The sequence below is a fragment of the Lotus japonicus genome, chromosome 1 (genome assembly GCF_012489685.1).
Source record: "Lotus japonicus ecotype B-129 chromosome 1, LjGifu_v1.2".
NCBI lineage: Eukaryota > Viridiplantae > Streptophyta > Magnoliopsida > Fabales > Fabaceae > Lotus > Lotus japonicus.
In genome coordinates, this window is record NC_080041.1 from 118,058,690 (window position 1) to 118,065,128 (window position 6,439).

General features: G+C 37.8%; 1 long non-coding RNA gene across 7 annotated transcripts; it reads left to right on the forward strand.

Annotated features, from left to right (window-relative positions):
* The first annotated feature begins 600 nt into the window (after positions 1-600).
* On the forward strand, positions 601-6,212 carry LOC130729750 (uncharacterized). 7 transcript variants are annotated; one of them, XR_009016109.1, is made up of 7 exons: positions 601-996; positions 1,085-2,038; positions 2,405-2,440; positions 2,583-2,692; positions 2,918-2,989; positions 3,142-3,186; positions 6,017-6,212. It is a non-coding gene; the product is annotated as an uncharacterized LOC130729750 (long non-coding RNA). The 7 variants fall into 7 exon arrangements; XR_009016108.1 differs by lacking the exon at positions 6,017-6,212 and adding an exon at positions 3,837-4,266; XR_009016107.1 differs by lacking the exon at positions 6,017-6,212 and adding an exon at positions 2,790-2,835 and having other exon boundaries at positions 3,142-3,403.
* The last annotated feature ends 227 nt before the right edge of the window (positions 6,213-6,439 follow it).

The window sequence follows — 6,439 nt, forward strand, 5'->3', positions numbered from 1 at the left end:
ACAAGTATTCCACATGACTTTTTCCAACAACAAATATTATGCAGGACTTCTCCTAAGATCTTTTTCAAGATCGTTTGGTTCTACGAGTTTCTCTTCTTACAAGAGTGATTGTAGACTTTTACAGAGCTGGCGAACTACAAAGTGCTTGAGAAGGATTTGACTCTTGAGTATACTTTGAGTTCTAAATCTAGAGAGATTAGATAGAGGATTTGACTCTTTGGTTTTTCTCTCAGACAATAAAGATCTGACACTACCAGAAATAGGGCATTTTGCGGCGGTCATATTGCGGCGGTTTGGGTAAACCGCCGCCAAAAACTATCATGCGGCGGTTTAAACGGCGGTTTGGGCAACCGACGTGAGATTATTTTTTTCACGGCGGTTGTAAGGTGTATCGCGGCGGTTGTAAGGGTTTTCTTTTTTTTCTTAAAGTATTTGGACTATTTGCGGCGGTTTTATGGTAACAAACCGCCGCGGTACTCTAAACTTTGCGGCGGTTTATACGCATGCTGCGGCGGTTGGTATAATTTTAAATTAAAAATAAATAAAAAAATAACCTGCGGTATATTATTTCACGAAAACATTCAGTTCCCTCACATTTTTTCCCCAATTTCACTTTCCCTCCCCACAAGCCCTAGTTTCTTCTCCCAATTTCACTTGCCCTCCCACGCCCTGAAATCCGTCATCCACTTCGATTGCTTCGCCTGGAACGATGAAGAGAGGAACGATGAACAAGACCTTGTCGCCGTCAACCTAGATCAGAGAGAGGAACGATGAAGAGAGGCTTGATTCCACACCATTGAACCCAGATCGAAGTCATTCACCGTCCAAGCTACACCACCGCGAATCTTCTTGCTGTAATCAACGGTACCCGACCTTGTATCCAAATTTAGGTTTTCCTAGTGAAGAAGAGGTAAAAAGTTGGTGATTTGGGTGGAAGAAAATTTTAGGTTTTCCAATTTGGATTTTGGGTCCCTCTCCTCTTTCTGTTTTGTTCAGGTATGAAATTGATTGGCAACCAGGATTTGCAGTGTTATTTGCTTTTGCTCTGTCTATTTTCTCTTGATTTGTCAATAAATAAATTCAGGTGGTAGATGGTGGAGGTGTGGTTGAATCAGCATTATCAGTTTATTGGGAGCACCTTGCTACAACTTTAGGATCTCGGGAGCAGTTGGTTATAGCAGAGTTTGTTAATCATTCCAAAGGTAAGCGTCAAACCAATTTAACTGTTTAGGTTTAATTTTTAGATCTTATGCTTTTTTTACATGTAACTACTATCTAGGCTGGTATGGCCTAGTTGAACAATTGATATTATGGGGAGAGAGGATTTATTCAGGCATAATTTGAATTTGTGTGAACGGAGCAAGTGCTTTGCAGTAAAAGAAAAAGAATGGGAAACTCTTAGAGTTGTAGACCGCCTCGCAATACAGGTTGTCCTTTTTGTTTTTCTATACTCACCTAGTTACTTTTATCCTTGAAATTTAATTAACATTAAGAAGCCATAAGTTTTACACTTCTTTTTCTGGCAGCATTTCTACTTTTGACTGACTTGTTATTCTATGGTATTGGGGGGAGAGGGAGAGAGCGAGGAAGATGAGATTGAGTGATCTGAGCAATTACTTTCATCTGCCTATTGAAGATGCAGCAAAAACAAGTGAACTTATGCCCTCACAGTGATGAAGAAAATTTGCTGTAAAGCAGGACTAGCATGATGGCCTCAGAGAAAGGTTCTGGTGTCAGGTTTAGGACTCTTGTCAGAGGAATCACCAAATGCAGCTCCATAACTGTCACCCTGAAATTGCAAAAACACAAAATGTTGGAAATCAAGAAGCTTCTGCAGAACAGTTTGTCTTAGTGCACTGAAAGTTCATTCACCTGAGAAGAAATAAACCCGGGAGTGGGGCAATTATTCATTGCTGGCTTGAACCTCACTATCTTTGGTCTAATGGCAGAAACTGTAGTAGCTTGAGAAGATGCAGTAGGGGGAGAGTCATTGATTGCTCCTGCTAGGAGCTCTAAGAAAGATTTGAAACTAGAACAGGTAGGCCTTGAAGCAACTGGTTTGGCAACCACCACCCATTCTAATTCTTGAATATCCATCAAGCAATGATGACTATGTTTCTCAAAGTATATATGCTCCCTTTACATATGTATGTATGATTCTGTTTGAAAGAAAAATAACTTGCTTTTTCACCTTCCAAAAAAAAATCATCATCATTTTATCTCCATTTCCTCCACGAGTTTGTAACATAATGTTTTGGTCAGGAAATAAATAGAAATTGGATAATATATTATAGTAAAAGTGTAGAACCTCCAACTGATTTATTAATAATGGTTTATTATAGCATCTAGCTGTTTTGCCAAGCTTTTCTTGTCTTACTCTATTGCTGTTTCAACTTCCTGACAGGTTCACTTGAAACATTTGGGTGGTAGTATTGACGTGGTAAATAGGCTCCCTTTATTTTTGTATGTCCATTGACAAAACAAGAAGCTTCATTCAATTTCTAATTTTAACTTGAACAGGTTCTTTATTTCTTCCTATCAGCAAATGACTTGGTTGATTTTATTGCCCCATCTTGCTACAGGTAATTTTAGCCACCAAATCCCCTGATTGTTATTGGAGCATCAGTCTCATTCTTAATAAGAAATGTCTTAAATTGGAGAAAATTGGAGAAAACTAGCTCTAGCAAGTAAGGTATGTTATAGCTTATAAAATTAGCTTTTCATTGTTGATTAAGGTGTGGTCATATATGGAGGAAAGGTCTAACTATTGCTTTCCTTAAACTTTGTAGAGCCTCCTTGCATTTCCTTGCTGATTGTTTTGTTTAAAGAACATATGTAAGAAGATGAACATGTTTAAAATGTTCCCAAATCAATTGGGCATGCCTGATAATCTAATTTGTCTTAACTTTTTTAATAGGATTTGTTCCACACCAGACATGTGCACTCTGTTGGAGTCATTGATGCTAGATTTCTTGGCCGTCTTTTCAAGGTATCATTGTTGATCTCTTTCTGTTTAGGTTTTAAAATGAAATCATAATGGCTAATGAGCTTTCACATCACTTGACCTGTTTTGTGTACTTCATGTTTCATCTTCATTTCTTGTAAAAAAATATGAAGTAAACAAAAGTCATTATGTTTCAGGCTGTTTTGAAGCACTGCCTAAGCTACAAATCCTGGATATGAGTGGTAATGCTGCTTTGAAACTTTGCACTCTTCACTAATTGTTATAAACTCTCTTTATATCTCTGCTTATATGTTTTTAATTATTAGGTAGATATGACAAAACTTGCTTTCCTTCAAACTAATTTTGGTGCTTCCTTAGATGTTTTACTACATACACTAGTTCTAAGATGCTTGAGATGTAACATGTAAATTAATTTAGTTACTGGAGGTGATCAATAGAGCTGGAGGTGTAGAAATTTAAGAAAAATATTTTTTTTAATTAAATTCACTACTTGCGGCGGTTTCAAACCGCCGCCAATATGGACACTGGTGCATCAGGAATTCCATCAAGGAAAAGTCTATTGCGGCGGTTTAAACCGCCGAGATTTGCTAGATGCATTTTGCGGCGGCTATTCCAGCGGTTGCCTCTAACCGCCGCAGAACGCCTCGCGACGCTAGTAACTGCGACGGTTGGCAAACCGCCGCGAGAAGCGTTCTGCGGCGGTTTAAACCACCGCGAAACGTCCATACAACCGCCGCAAAATGCCATTTTTTTTGTAGTGTGACGCTTGAGCTTGTTGAAGAAAATGATTCAGATGAAAAGTTCTAGCTCATTTTCTTGAGTCTGAATATCTTCAAGTTGTCCTTTTATACTTCAAGTGTTGCTTGGATAGGTTGAGAGCTGTTGGAGCGTGTAGAGCATCTTGAGAACTAGTCGTTAGATCGAACTTCTTGTCAGGTGCATTTAATGCATTGTACTTCTTCGATGAAGACTTATTGCCACAATGTGTATCTGTGTCAACGGTTGGTAGCATCTTGAGCCTTGTTCCATTCCTTGTATGAGAGAAAGAGGAAACTGACTGTGACAACGTTGTACTTGCTTATTTGGACATAGTGCTTTGTGAGATATCACGTGATTGCTTGCACTTGCTTTCTCTTCTCGAATGTCAGAGGATTAAAAAATGAATGTGTCGCTCTTTCTCTAGACATTGCACTTTCTTTAATATCACTTGAGACAAACAATGATGATGATCTTTAATAACTTCAATCCTCTCATACGATCCACTGGCATTGATATTTTCTTGCATAGCTTATCCTGATGTAAGACCCGGATAATTTATACGATTAATTAACTAGTTATTTATTGGTTTAATAGTGATAAGCGCTAATAAGCTTAAGTTGATGGGTTTATTGTGCATTGTGTGTTTATATAAATTAGTGTATTATTAATATTATTATTATTTTCTTCCTTGAAAAAAAAAAGAAAAAATAGAAGAAAAAAAAAAAAAAGAAGAGTCACGTACGTGACTTAAACAAAAAAATATTACGTGACTTAAACAAAAAAATATTACGTGACTTATATATATACAAATATATAACTTAACAAAAGTATTTTTGTTGACACTCTATTTCTTGATCACTTAAACTTGCTCAAAGTGATTTTAAATTATATTATAGAGTCTCTATTAATTTTTAGGATAATGTTTCATCTTCCTAATATTTTTCTATAGTTCTATGAGTTAAATTCAACAACAGCTTCAATTCTATCCAAACTTTATCCCCTTTATGCTTGGTTGCATCTGCTATGCATTTTCTTCAAGCCTCCACCACGTTATCCTTTGCTGCATGTCCTACACCTCATGCTTCTTACATGTCACTCTTCAAGAATGGCACCTCAAGATTGTTGCTTGCTGCCTATCCTCCAAAGCCTCCACGTTATGGTCCCTTGTGCATGTTCCACACCTCCAGCTTAGGTGCATGCTCCAATGCCACCTCCTGCTAGGTTGAAGCATATAAATAGAACGAGAATGACTTGTTTTGTGTCATTAGCGAGAGGGAATTGGCATGTACACTTTTTTTGTGTCATTATCTTTAAGTGAAATTCTTAAGTAGTTATCTTGAGTGTGAGGAGATTCTTGTGTTTTGGAGCGGAAGCTAGGATCTTAAAGCTTAGCATTTTTGAAAGCGATTAATGTTCTAAGGATACGAAGTGCGATAATGCGTTCGTGTCGGAGTTAAAAGATGGAAGAAAAGCTAGTCGGTCCGAGGAGCGATGGCGTGAGTGGATCGAAGTCGCAACTTAGGAAAGAAAGTGGTTAAGGTAAGGGTAACTCGGTTTTAGAGCGTCTTTGAGTCTTGCCTGTTTTACTCGCACTGCATGCGTTTGAGATGAAGGTGTTTAATTTGATTGACAATTGATTGAAATATTGGTATGCTTGCTATGTTGTATACTTGCTTATGTTGAATGTTTTCTGAGACTTGTGTCAAATGTTTTCTGGGTCTTCGGTCATTGGTTATTGTTGAAATTATGAATAACATAAGGTTATTCTGAGTTGATTATTGATTTGGAAATTGTCGTTGACTGACTTGGCATATAGGGAAAGTGGCAATGAGGTGGGTGTGGTCCCACGTGATTGCCCCGTCTTTCGAGGCGTTATAAAGTGGCAATGAGGTGGGTGTGGTCCCACGGGATTGTCCCATCTTTCGAGATGTTCTAAAGTGGCGATGAGGTGGGTGTGGTCCCACGCGATTGTCCCGTCCATAGTGACGCTAAGTGGCAATGAGGTGGGTGTGGTCCTGTGTGATTGTCCCGTCTTGAGAGACGATACCGATCGATTCTTATTGGTAGTAGCATATAGTCGCATTATAGGACACTAACGTTCAATGATATTGATGTTTTGTTTCATGCTATGTTGTTCAATGAATTGTCATTTAACTTGATATAAGTTGTCAGTTTAATTATCATGTTATGTAATTAAACTTGAATAACATGTTTTCTCTTTTATATGTGGTAATTGCATGGAGTTAACCATTTCTGTTTGCTACTTGTTGTTTGGGCGCTTAACGCTATTAGGAGGTGAAGAGCCTTACGGCGATGCTTAGCCATGTACGAGATGGAGGAGAGATAGTTAGCGGCGGAGTAGAGATGGAAGAAGTTGTTTAGTTTTCTCTTAGTAGGTTATGCTTTGAGTCTTCTTCATCTTCTGAGACTCTATTACTAAAACCATGTTTTCGCCACTGTTTAAGTGTGCGTACTTATTTTGGAACCATGCTTATGTTATTGTAAGTCATTATTATTATATATTGGGAACGTGATGTTTTATGTTTCAAACTCTATGGTTGATATGTTTAGTTTGTTTTAAAAAAATATATATATCATGTTTTCTTTAAAATTGTGAAATAGTCCTTAGACTTTGTTAGGTTACTAATTGAAGGTGTGAAAAACGACTAGAAGGGGGGGAGGGGGTTGAATAGAGTTTTGAATATAAAAACTTTC